Below are 12,869 nucleotides of genomic sequence, written 5' to 3' on the forward strand. Positions count from 1 at the left end.
ACTTAGATCATCAACAATGGATCAGACGATTATATGGTCAACAACTGAAGAATATTTGTTCGTTTCTGTTTCCTATGACCATCAAAATAAATTATAGGATTTCCGAAGGTACGATTATTACGACTTACTTCAATTTTTATGCTAACCTTCATTTTCACTATTAGCCCGAAATCTCCGTTGTATGATTTAATAGGTCACGTTGATAAAGTTTTAGACATCGATTGGTCGAATCGTAAGTATATTGCGTCTGGCGGTGCCGATAATACTGTAAGGGTGTAGAAATCTAAAAAGCCTTAATTAAAGCTGATCATTCGGATACCAATTGAAGACAATACCAAAACTGAAGTTTTCAAATTTGTTTTCTTAGAAATTAAAAACCGAAAAATATTTTCGTGTATAAAATAGGTAAAAAAAGAAAACACAAATGGTTTTTAACTTAATGAAAGCCATTTATGTCGTGAAACTGACGAACTAGTAATTTTCCTCAGTAAAACGATTTTTAAGCACTATTTCCATGAGAAGCTTATTCTTGTACTCATACACACGAAGACTAAATTGAAAAAACAATGCTAAAGCAATGAAGACCGCTTGCTTGCGAATCCATTTTCGAAACTAACTCCGTATGATGGCTTATGAGTCCACGGAATAAATGCTGTAATTGGATTGCTTGATTTTGCAGGTATTCCCCTAAAACCTAATTTAGCGATATTAGTAGGGATGAAATAATCTTTTTTTCTACATTTATCTGGTGGAACTAGCAGAGTTTATTATAAAAAATTACCAATAATTATTTTTTTATTATAATCAATTATATAATGTAATGTCGGCCAAGCAATTTTATTTCATTACTCCAACTTTGCGGACTCGCGTGCCAAGCCCAGCCATGCTGCAGCAATATGAACAGTTGGAAATCAAGAGGCGCCATGTCTGGTGAGTATGTAGGATGTGGGAGAACTTCTCATTCGCGCTGGAGCAGTCCACCCTGGACAACTCTTGCAACAACAAATGGCATTTTCAGTCAATACGTGTCGCCGCTTTTAGACTGTTAAAGCCGAAAACAACTATTGGGATATAATGGGGCAGCATCACCATAAGCCTCTGAACGTGTTTGATGGACTTCCCCGGCAGACTTCTTCAAATAAACAACAAAAGTAATCAATTCGGACGAAGAATTTAGAGCGCTCCATGATTAGCGCTCGGTATACGCTGAATAAATCAATAATATTAAATGAAAAAATGTAATTTTATGTAGAAGACGGTCAAAGCCATCGAATTCAATCGTTATGTGCACTGGTATGTTCCATTTCTTTATCATTTTTACCAGCAGAAGTCGCTGATCAAAATTTTGCAAACACTTAATACGTCATATATCTTGTTAAAATCTTAATGCAAAGAAAAGTTTCCTTTTTCGCAATGGAAATTAATGAATGAAATTAGTTCGGTCCACTGTACGCTCCGCTTACACCAACTTTCTCAACGCGTTGCATTTTAGAAAACGTAGTTATTTGAAAACTTATCAGTTAAGGCTTGCCGAATCTAGCTTGTGCGCCTCTGTGGTCGCTCCACAGCTAAAGGCTTTTGGAAAAAAGCGGGCAGACGGCAGCATACATCGCATACTCCCAATATACGATTCAAATATGATATATCGAAACAAACGAGTGAACGAATATGCCTAATTCTAGAAAAAATTGAGTTCAAAATAAAATTCTAAATTCATAATAAACATATATGTATGTATAGTAAATAATGTATGAATGTATGTGTTTAGATATTTCTGCTTTTCGAATAAAATCTGGTTGCTATAGATATTGCATTGTAAGGTTATTACCGCAGCCATGTGTAAGTCACGACAGAAAGAAAAGGCAAAAATTGCTATGAACAGAAAATAGCACGCGCATCACACAATACGCACCAGGTAAAAATATAATAATAAAACGGAAGAAATCCATAGATTTGCATATATATACACATACTTATATAATAAATACGCTTCTTTTTGCATAAACGATTAAAATGTCAAGATTTTTCTGGGTGTTCAAAGAATGTATATCCTGGTCAAAATTACCGGGAGAGGAGCATTTCAACCGAATAAAGCACCAGTCTTTCAACCGTTGCATTATGAAAATGAAAAAAAAAAACCTTATTTGGATGTCAATCACTAAATTTTTCTCCTCCTTTTAAGGAAGCAGATTGTAATGGCTGCGTCGGACTGCTAATAATTCTTTGGTCATATCTAGACCGTTTTATTGTATGGAATGTTGCTTACATTATTTCTATGGGTTGCCTTTTTACGATGCCAATGAACTAGCATCCAGGACTTTTTAGAAAAATAGTAAAAAGAAACAATAGATTGACATTTACAAACACTGACGATGAAAAATTAGACAAATAAAAAATAAAACGATCTCATAAGAATTAAATGTTTACCTTTAGCTTATATTGATTAAAGCAAGCATTGACGTAATACATATACCGAAAACTGAAGGCATTGTCCAAATAAAGCTTGGAATATCAAAAGCAATATCCGATTATAAACATATCATACACATCATCAACTTAGATATTGTAACGAGTCTTCTTAACCGGGATGGAACTCAGTCAATCCGGGGTTCGTTGCAAGAAAATTTATTTAGAATGAAATGATCTGGACCTTCGGGGGATGGTTTAAAATTTCCTTTATTCTTACTTAAGAGGAGTACAGCGTAGTGTAGCGGCTGGCCAGGAAAGGAACCAACGAGGTGACCCGTCGAGCGATTTGGCGCACACATGGCTGGGGGGTTTTGTTCCCCTTACCTGTACTATCGCTGAGTACCTAAGCGGTTTATGGCTCAATTGAAGCGTTCACGACCGGTTTGATGCTCACGGGGTTAGCGGTTTGTTACTTTTTTCGTACTATCGCGGATTACTTAGGCGGTTATGGCTCCATTGAGGCGTCTATGACCGGTTTGTTGCACACGTCGTTGGCGATCGCGGTTTACTTCAAAAAAAAAAAAAACAAACGGATGCGTTGTTCGTGTCATAGCTGCCTTGGCTCCCTGGGCCACTGGTTTGTCCCTCACCGTCTCCGGTTGGCATATGTCAAAAAAAAAAAAAATCATCTATCCTTCAGGGATGGCGACTAACAGCTAAGTCAGCACATCCCCTATCCGTAAAGTCAGTTGACCTGAAGAGCGCTTCAGGGATGGCGACTAACAGCTAAGTCGACTCATCCCCTATCTTTTAAGTCAGTAAAACTCTTCAAGAAAGTCCACTTGTCACACTATCCGTACATGCTTACCTGAGGCGGCTATGACACAAATTGAAAGATTCTGCGTGATGAGCTGCTCTTTTATAGCTGAAGTCTCGCTCGGTTGTTCCCTTGCCAACATGTTTGGAGATATTCTACTTATGCGTATGCTTAGCTGAGGTTGGCTGCTGTCACAACCTCAGTTACGACATGCATGAACGATTTGTACCAAACATAATATCAACTTATTACTTAACAACTAGCTTACTCCTATGTTTGATCAAGTGCCTACTCAACACGTACCCAGCTACCAAATCGCGTGATTTATTCGTCGTTAGGTGTGTGAGTGCTATGTTTCTTAACCTATGTGTACAACACTTCGTTTACGCTTATGTGGGTTTATGTGTAATTTCTGAGTTTATCCATGTTCATGTGTGTGTGCTTACATGTTTGGTATGTGTGATCCTACGCCTTTGTACATTTTTATGCATTTTCTATCTAGTCCTAAGCTCGTGTGTGTTTATACAGTTTATGCATTGTCATGTGTTCGTATGTGCTATACATTTTTATACCTAAGTGTTTATGTTTTGTATGACCTAGCGGTGCTATACAACTTTGTACATTGTTTAAATATATTTTTTTTTATGACCTAACGATGCTATACATTTTGTACAGATTCTAATTCTATTTTATGTTCGTGTGTGTGTTCGTACATTCTAATGATTTCATACCGATCTTATACCAATTTTAACTTAATGGTTTTGTACAGATTGCATACAACTTATGTACGTATTTTGCACCTGTGCCTGTGTTTATGTGTTTTATATATTCAATACATTTTAACGATTGTATACGTGTTAACTACTTGTGTGCGTATTCCTACAGTTTTGCTGTTTTGTACATTAAAGCTATTACATACAAGCATATTCTATACATTTGTTGACTTTATACCTACTTTATACTTTGTGCTGGAGGAAGTTGTTCGTGAATTGATAATAAAAAGACGTGCACGGACAGATCGGACTGACAGGTTGTTCGCTGTGGGTAAATGTTTTAGGCGGACGGACTTGTATTCCGTAAGGAAGCAAAACGCTTCCTTACAATATATACACTAAAAACCAAGTGGCAAAAGACGAAACGATACGGCAATTTTAAGCTTTATAAAAACAGCAACAAACCAGTCTGAAACTCAGAGAACTAGCATAAACTGACATCTCCTAACACCCAAAGTAGAAGAAGAGGACTTTTAAATGCCTTAGGATCGACTATAAAATTTATCACGGGAAATATAGATCACACGGACACTTGAAAAATTATCAGGGAATAAACGACTTAATGAACCAAAACAAGAAGATTAACACCAAACTAGACAATCAAATCATACTCAACACAAACATGATCAGTAAATTCCAGAAAATACCAAAACATATTAATACCGAGCAAGACATCCTAACAACCTCCTGGACTAAGGAACTGGACTAAGTAAACTACAACTTTGATGCATTAACACAACACTTAAATGACATACCAGAAGCATTAATGCTAACGAAACTCAACATCATCCCCCAACTAATAGAAGACCCAACAGAAATAACGTAAATACAAAATACATTGAACGGTGCAATTAACTGATTTTCAGACTGACTTTCAGCACACGTACCAATTGCTGGAACTAATACCTTTACAACAACACAAATATTATATTCGACATACTAATCCCAATAATTCCTTATGAAAACTTCAACTTTGCTCACCTTATCCCACCACCATTAAATAAAACGTTAGAAGTAGTAATAAAGCAGTACGCAATAACAAGTGTAAATAAACTATTTGTTTTAGACCGGAAGCGTAAAGTAATAGAGAAGGCATTTTATTGTAAAACCTCAGATAGCAATGATCTTAATTATCAATGTATTAAAGATATTTAATAACAAAAGCTCCGCCCCCTGCAAGATGTTGGGAAAAAAACGGACGTAATGAAACCAGAAGAAATTTACTTAGTCCTCATTAACCCATCCTCAGAGCAGATCTCAACAGCTTGAAACAACATTACACAATCACGGATAGCAGAGCTCTAATACACTACGAAGGATGCAACATAAATACCAACAGCATTTGGAGTTTCGGGCTATACAATATTCACTGGAATCAGGAACAATTTTGTAAAATCCCACTTCAAAGTGGAAGTAACTTTGTACCGCCTTATAAAGATGACTAAAAGAAAAATAAAATAGTTAACAAAGTTCACGTATAAAAGCTGAAATGTATTATGCGGAAGACAAAACGTAATGTCTAAGTGCCCCAGAAGGAGCATTAAATATACGTATTCTAAAAATACGGAGAAGTAAGTATTGCCATTAAAAAATTTGGGCATAGATTTGCCTTTAATTGCTTTGGCCATAAAATATTTCCTTAAAAGTTATTTTAAAAAAACTCCAAATACTTGCAAACGTTTTCTAAACAGTGTACTTCTATGATGTATTTAAAGACGTTTGGGATCCAAATATTTACCCACGACACAAATTGCTTCAAAATATGATTTCCAAGATTTACCACAAATGGCATCTTGGTGTAAAACAATATGATCGCACGATAAGTTAACCGCTTTGATTCAACATAGACAATACAATACAAGTAGGCATATTGATGATCACAAATTCGGTTAGATATTATTTGGCGTTACCTTTGCCGGAGGATCCACCCTACCTCGAAACTTTAGTACATTTCAGCGAAATTGCTCAATTTTTCGTCAGAACAATTGCTTTCTATTAGCAATTGAATGACGTCTGGAATACATCTTCCTGGTCTTCTACACACTTTTATGGCAATTACAAAGTAATTACAATTATTCTATGAAAGTGATTATTTCCATTTATCATTGCAAATATATAAAGCACATCGCGAATTTAGTTAGCATTGTCTGAAAACCTTACAAAGTTGTAAAAGTTGATGTGTAAAGGATGTTCGTTAACACCGTTAAGTTCCACTTTAAAAATGGTCTCAGAAAGGCCCATAGCTGGCTGGAGTTTAAATCGGTCAATATAAATTTAGTGACATATTGTGTGAATAAAAAGAAGTTGTAAGTTATTAGAGGGAAAGGAAGAATCTTTTCTAGAATCTTGCAGAGATTCGAAAAAGTCTGCTTTGCCGATATTGTCTGAAAATATCTAAGAGTTAACTAATAATTTGAAATGATCCTATAATTGGTTAAAAAAAAAATGTAACAAATATCAATTTATTTATATTTATTTTACTTGGAAATTTTTCACTTTTTCTGTTATTATTCTTGTTTTTAATGAATTCAAATAGGCAAAGCCCAACTAAGACCTATTGCTCGTTAAACATGAAAAGCAATGAAGCCAAGCAAGGCTCAAATCCGCATGCAAGTCATAGTTTAATGGCGGATTTGCACAATAAACTTTTCAGGGAGTAACAAAGAGGAAGAAAGTGCAGTAAGTTTATTAAAACAATGAACCCAATCAGCGTATAAAAGTCAATTTGGTAACCCAGTAGTATCAAGATAATCTTCGCTAATACCACCTCCTAAAGATACCGAAGACGATGACGAAGATAGAAGTGATAATGATACCGATTGGATTGACTAGCGAAAGAAACTAAAAAAGAAAATGAAATCCGTTTCTTATACAAACGATAGAGCGCCTTTTGAAGAATGATCATTTATAGAGCAACAGTAAAAAAAGTAGCAAAAATTATGTCTTCGTTTAAAAGTCCTTTTAAGTGCAATTAAATCAACTGAAAAATGAACTTATATTTATGCTTTGTATCTTATGTTTGCTAAAAATGCAAAGAGACTTGCTTATACTTGCGAATCTTTAATATATTTTCGTAGATCACGAATCCATGTTGTAGAGCTATGCACCGCTTTTATATAAAAGAGAACGAAATAATCAAACATTTTTTTCAAAAATTGTGTAGAAAATCCCAATTGCTTCGCTTTCAAATGAGTTAGTTTCCTTAATAAAAGGCTCTGCGTAAAGATTAATCGCTAATTTTTATGGAGGCAATTTTTTGTACATTGAATGGAAACTCGTTATGATAAGATATAAAAAAAAAAAAAATTTTACAAAAATACACAAAAATTTTTTGTTTTTGCTTTTTAATTTTAAGTTAAATAAAATACAATATCTTCACTTTATAATTTTTCGACAGGAAGAGCGTGCAAATGCACGGTATACAAGAAATTAATTCAAGGATTTATAAAGAACATTATAATTTTATTCAGTATCATTTAGATTGTTAGATTCATCATTTCATTCATTGCTACAATTATGATTGGTTTATACATAATTAAGATTCTCCACTTTTTAGATAAAAATGGTGAAGCCTAGTTAGTGCCTCTATTTATTAACTGCATTTAGATATAATTCACGCTGTAAATAAAAAATACATATCATTATTAGAAGTTATTAGAGAAAAGATAACATTAAGTCCACATCATGTATTTCACGTAATTTGCATCTTACGTAGGTTTTGCTTGCATTCTTTGGCCTTACATTAATTCAACACTATAGCCGTTTCTAAGATCTACCTGCTTACTAAATGGTTTAAGTAATCCCGAAGGCAGGGTGCATGACAAATTTAACATGGAATCTTACACAATATATTTTATATATAGGCATTTTTCGATGCCACTCACAATAGCTCTTCAGTACTTTATTTATTTTATATTTGATTTATTGTATATGCCGTTTGTGACACAAGGTCACAATAAATTTGTGCTGGTGTAAGCAACAAGCACTTGACTCACCTTTTATTATATTCAGAATCATTTTACGAATAGGTTTAAGATTGTCTGTACTTTCGGTATTCTTGTGTTCAACCGAGAGGTGATGACGAAATATGGTACACCGAGGGTCCGATCGGATCATTGGAAAGCTTTTGTATGTATAATGGTTTCAAGCAAAGTAGTGTAAGCGTATGTGAATATACGTGATTTTCATAATTTTGATCAAACCGCGGTAATCGTTTCCAAAATATTCCGAAAGTAAAATTCTTCTCACTAAAAATCACAGTTCCTTAATAATCGATGTGAAAAATTTGCCACGCTTACTTAAAATTCCGAATGGTAAACGAAGTTATTATCAAAAAATTCATTCCACTCACGCTTTTAGATGTTATTTACCTGCTGGTATTCCTGCCATAGCTTCCGAGGCAAAATGTTTTACATCGACGTCAAAGTGAGATTAACTTGAGTATCAAGTTTCAAGATAAGATGACATTTTTTGCAAAGTTTTCGCTATTCCTGTGATGAAAGTATGAAATTATATATTATGTATATATATTATTGAGCTGAGAATTATATAATTTCAGATCAATATTTATGCAAATATAAGCTTCGTGTGTAAATAATTCTTGTTGCGAGGCATAACCAAAATCAATGGGATAATGGCCTGTTCAGCCCACTGGGAATCAAACTGTTCGACAAGTTTTTTCGTATTTAATGCTGTAGACTCACGTATGCCACAAATCATGCAAGGGCCGCGCAGCTTTTGATCAAAAAATTCTTGTCCAGGTTGTCCAGCCAAAGCAGGCATGTGTTTGATTATTGCTAAACGCACTCTTCATTTAGAATCCTCAGCGAGTTCCACAATAGCTATTAGAAGGGACTGAAATAAATAGATAAGACATAACGCCTAAATGCTAAGACTTTTATTTTTTTAAGGATAGTTAGGTATACTTGTGACAACTGCTAAATACCGATAACGTCATTAAGGCATTGTATGATGATGAATGATGTGTAAACAAACTTCGAGACACTCGTCTTTAAGTTGAATCAAAAACAGAGGCAATAGGTGTTCGACTGTGATGTAAGCGCCCAACATTGGATTCAAGCCCATTATGACAGACGCTAAGGTCGATTTGACTTGAGGATTAGGGTCGGAAACCAAGTCACGGACCCACGGCAAAATTGAAGTCCTTATAATTTGCACTTAAATGCCTTTATCAAGATTAGGGCAGAAATCTTTTACTTTAGTGACTACAGCTGCTCGTACCTCGTTCAGCCTCAGCATCGTTCAGTAAGTACTATTAAAACGTCAAAAAGATAATAATTAGTTTAATTTTAAAGAAAGATGTATAAGTTTATTCCTTCATACTTGAAAGGCAGGAATCAAGTCGACTCGGGTTATCTGGGGTCCTACAGCTTTTTGAAGATCTACAAATTTTTCTGCGACCATGTAGCGTACCTGCCAAGATGCGCCACTGGCACATTGATGTAAAGCTGGCGAAATCAACTGCAATGAAGATGTCGTTTAATAATTAAGTAAATTTTATTTTAATAAGAGGTGTATGTATGTGCTTTACATCTTCCTGGGGCGGCAATTGAGCAATACTGATACAAGCTTCAACACCTTAAAGTCAAACAGCGTAAAACCACCTGTAAATTAATTTTCTAACGATATTCGAATTTTAAAATGTTTACGTTATCATCTTGTGCTAATTGAACAAAATTGCTAGCTGCGGCACGACACACCATTGGAGTCTCATCTTGACATAATTTACGAAAATTGCCACGAAGCTCTGCTTTTACTGGTTTACTCCGTGACTCTCTCCAAGAGTCCAAATGCCGAAGTTCATGAAGTGAATCACCCAACACGAGACGTTGCAAAGTTGGCACCACATGAATTTCAAAATCCTGGGCGCTATGCTCAGCTGCGACTATACGCAATGACTCTACAGCTTTATCACGCACCACCGTCTTCTCAACGGTTGGCAAGGTCTCCAATGGTGGAATCATATACATGGCATAATCGGGTCCTACCAAACCTAAAAGCAACGTTCATTTACAACGAACAACGGTAAATTAAAAAAATTCCCTAAGATATTTACTTGTAAAATTCCCCAAATGATCGGCTAAGGCAAGCAGCACCTTGTTTTCTTCGTAAAACGTTTCAGTCAAAAATGGAATTATTTCTGATCGGGTACGTTTTTCTCCTAAGGCTAAAGCAAGAGTCGATAGCTTCTTAATCGAATTCAAGGGCAGCCAGCAAAAAACAAGCAATAAATAATTTTGTAATTTACGAAAATTATGCTAAAGCACTTTAGTTAAGCGTTTATTTTTACAATTGAAGGGGATCTATTAAATAATTTTTTTTTCGATTTTTGTATAAACGCACACAACAACGAAATTATTCGCTTTAATTAAAAAAAAAAAAAACAAATCGAATTCATTCGATGAATGAAAAATTGGTAAAAATATGAAGACATCTCACTGAATATTTAATTTAAAAAAATTTTTACAATTACCTAAAAATGATATTAATATCCCAACACAATTTTTAAAACTTAGGAATGCGTAACAAATTGTTTAAATAGATGTAACCTCCTCAGAGAACATAAGACAATCGTTACCCGTCCTCTCTAAGAATAAATATATCCGTCCTTTGAATAATATTCTGATGAATGTATGGTTTAAGATATTTTGATATTGAATAACAAGTTGTTACAGTTCAATTTGGATGAAAAACTATTAATACAGTGCATTTTAAAAACATCACTTTTTCATTTATATCACGTCCTATAACATGAACATCATTTATTTGTATTGTTTTTGTTGTTGCATTTTACAACTACTAAACAAACAGGCAAATTCATGATATATACCCATGCAAAGAAAGCTAGGAACTCCGGGATAACTTTATGCTTATAAAAATATAGCTGAGTAAGCGGACATGTAACACTAACTGCTCGTTAAATTGATGTGCGTTTGAACGCTCAAACATGCTGGAAAGAAAAAATTGCTTTCTGCATGCACATACTCTATACTCCGCAATAAAAACAAAAAATTAACTTTTTCGATTTTTAGTTCCTTGCTTTAAATTGCCATCTTTACGCACCTATACGACAGTCGTCGAGCCGGTAACTTTACCCGTTAACGCCGACGCCGCATCGTAGTCGAGAAATATCAGCTACACCAACAAATCCTACACCAAAAAATTGAAAACCTACACCAAGAAACCCTACTCCAAAAACTTAACAAAGAAGAAATCCTACACTAAAAAACTAAAAACCTACACCCAAAATTCCTACACCAAGCAACTGAAAACCTACACCAAGAAATACTACACCCAAAATTCCTACACCAAGCAACTGAAAACCTACACCAAAAAACTAACAAAAAAAAAAGGATTTAAAAGAGAGAATTTTTTTTGCATTTCCATTTTTCACTGTGTGTTGGCGGTAGTAGCAGTAGCAGCAGCAGCAGCAGCATTTCAGATTTTCTGAATACATCGTAAATCAGTACACTCCACTAAGGAGAAAATGACGTCGAAGCGTCCCAGTGAAAGGTATAAATGGAGTTTGACTGACTATTCCAGGATTAGTCTAACCACAAAAATATATAAATTTTGGAGACTTTTTTAGATCATATTTTAATGAAACCTGGGAGGAACTTAGTTTTTCTCATCGACTTAAGTATAAGTTTAATGTCATGGAGAATTTCTAAGTCGTTGGAGCTCAATCCTAATTATTAATTAAATTCGAAGTAGGAGCAAGTTTACTCAAGGCAAATGTAATTTCTTGTAGCTTTTTTAATTCCAACATATTCTTTTAATTACTGACCAGCTTATATATTATTCAAATCGAGCTGGAGATTGTAAAGATTTGAGTAGAATTCATCTGAGGGAGTGAAGATAGGCGACGTTTTGAGAAAAAAAGAAAAAAAAGGTGGATCTGAGAAGGGAGATTCTCTTATTTCAATTTGCCTTATTTGAATAGAAACTTTTGTGACATTTTGCAAATTTAATTAAAAAAAAGGAAACAAAAATTTGAAACATTGATTTATTTGAGAAAGAAAAAAAATCAAAGTAGCATTAAATAAAGACAGAAAAAAGGACATCTCCAAAAGTGATATAATTTCTGGCCTCCCTTTGTGAAAAAGGCAAAATATATCTTCAATCAAAATAACGACCTAGGTGTTTTCCTAGGTAACGATAAAGAAATCTGGATAAAACTCTACGGCGGTTTATTTATTTGTTAAAAGTGTAATCATAAATTTTTTTTAAATCTCTTTTGCCAAGAATACGGATTTCTCGTAAGAATTTAGGATTTAGCTGAGTTCACTCTTATTGTGCATTGACTTTTGTTCGTTGAATGCATAAAATTTAAATATGTAATCTTGTAAACTGTGTAACGAGTCTTCTTGGGCAGGGTAGAAACTCAGCCACTCCAAGGTTCGTTGCAAGACAATTTATTTAAAATGAAATATTCTGGACCTTCGGGGATGATCTTAAATTTCTTTATTTTATATAAGAGGAGTACAGCGTTGTGTAGAGGCTGGCCAGGAACCAGCGAGGTGACCCGACTTTGTCGCGCTATTACCGCGGAGCACTACAAGAAAAAGAAACCGGATACGTGGCCAGTGTCATACCTGCCTTGGCTCTTTGGGCCGACGGTTTGTCTCTGGTTGGTCACTCGTATGTAAAGAAAAAAAAAGTTCCTCAGTCCTTCAGGGATGACGACTAACGTCCAGCCATTACATCCCATATCCGTAAAGTCAGCTGTCCTAAAAAGTCCTTCAGGGATTACGACTAACAGCTAGCCAGTACATCCCCTATCCGTAAAGTCAGCTGTCCTAAAAAGTCCTTCAGGGATGACGACTAACAGCTCGCCAGTACATCCCCGA

The 12,869-nt window shown here is 34.9% G+C and overlaps 1 pseudogene; it reads right to left on the reverse strand.

Annotated features, from left to right (window-relative positions):
• Window positions 1-8,565: 8,565 nt before the first annotated feature.
• Window positions 8,566-12,869, reverse strand: part of LOC119642482 — a 10,396-nt pseudogene continuing 6,092 nt past the window's right edge.

This window comes from Glossina fuscipes, unplaced genomic scaffold (genome assembly GCF_014805625.2).
Source record: "Glossina fuscipes isolate IAEA_lab_2018 unplaced genomic scaffold, Yale_Gfus_2 224, whole genome shotgun sequence".
NCBI lineage: Eukaryota > Metazoa > Arthropoda > Insecta > Diptera > Glossinidae > Glossina > Glossina fuscipes.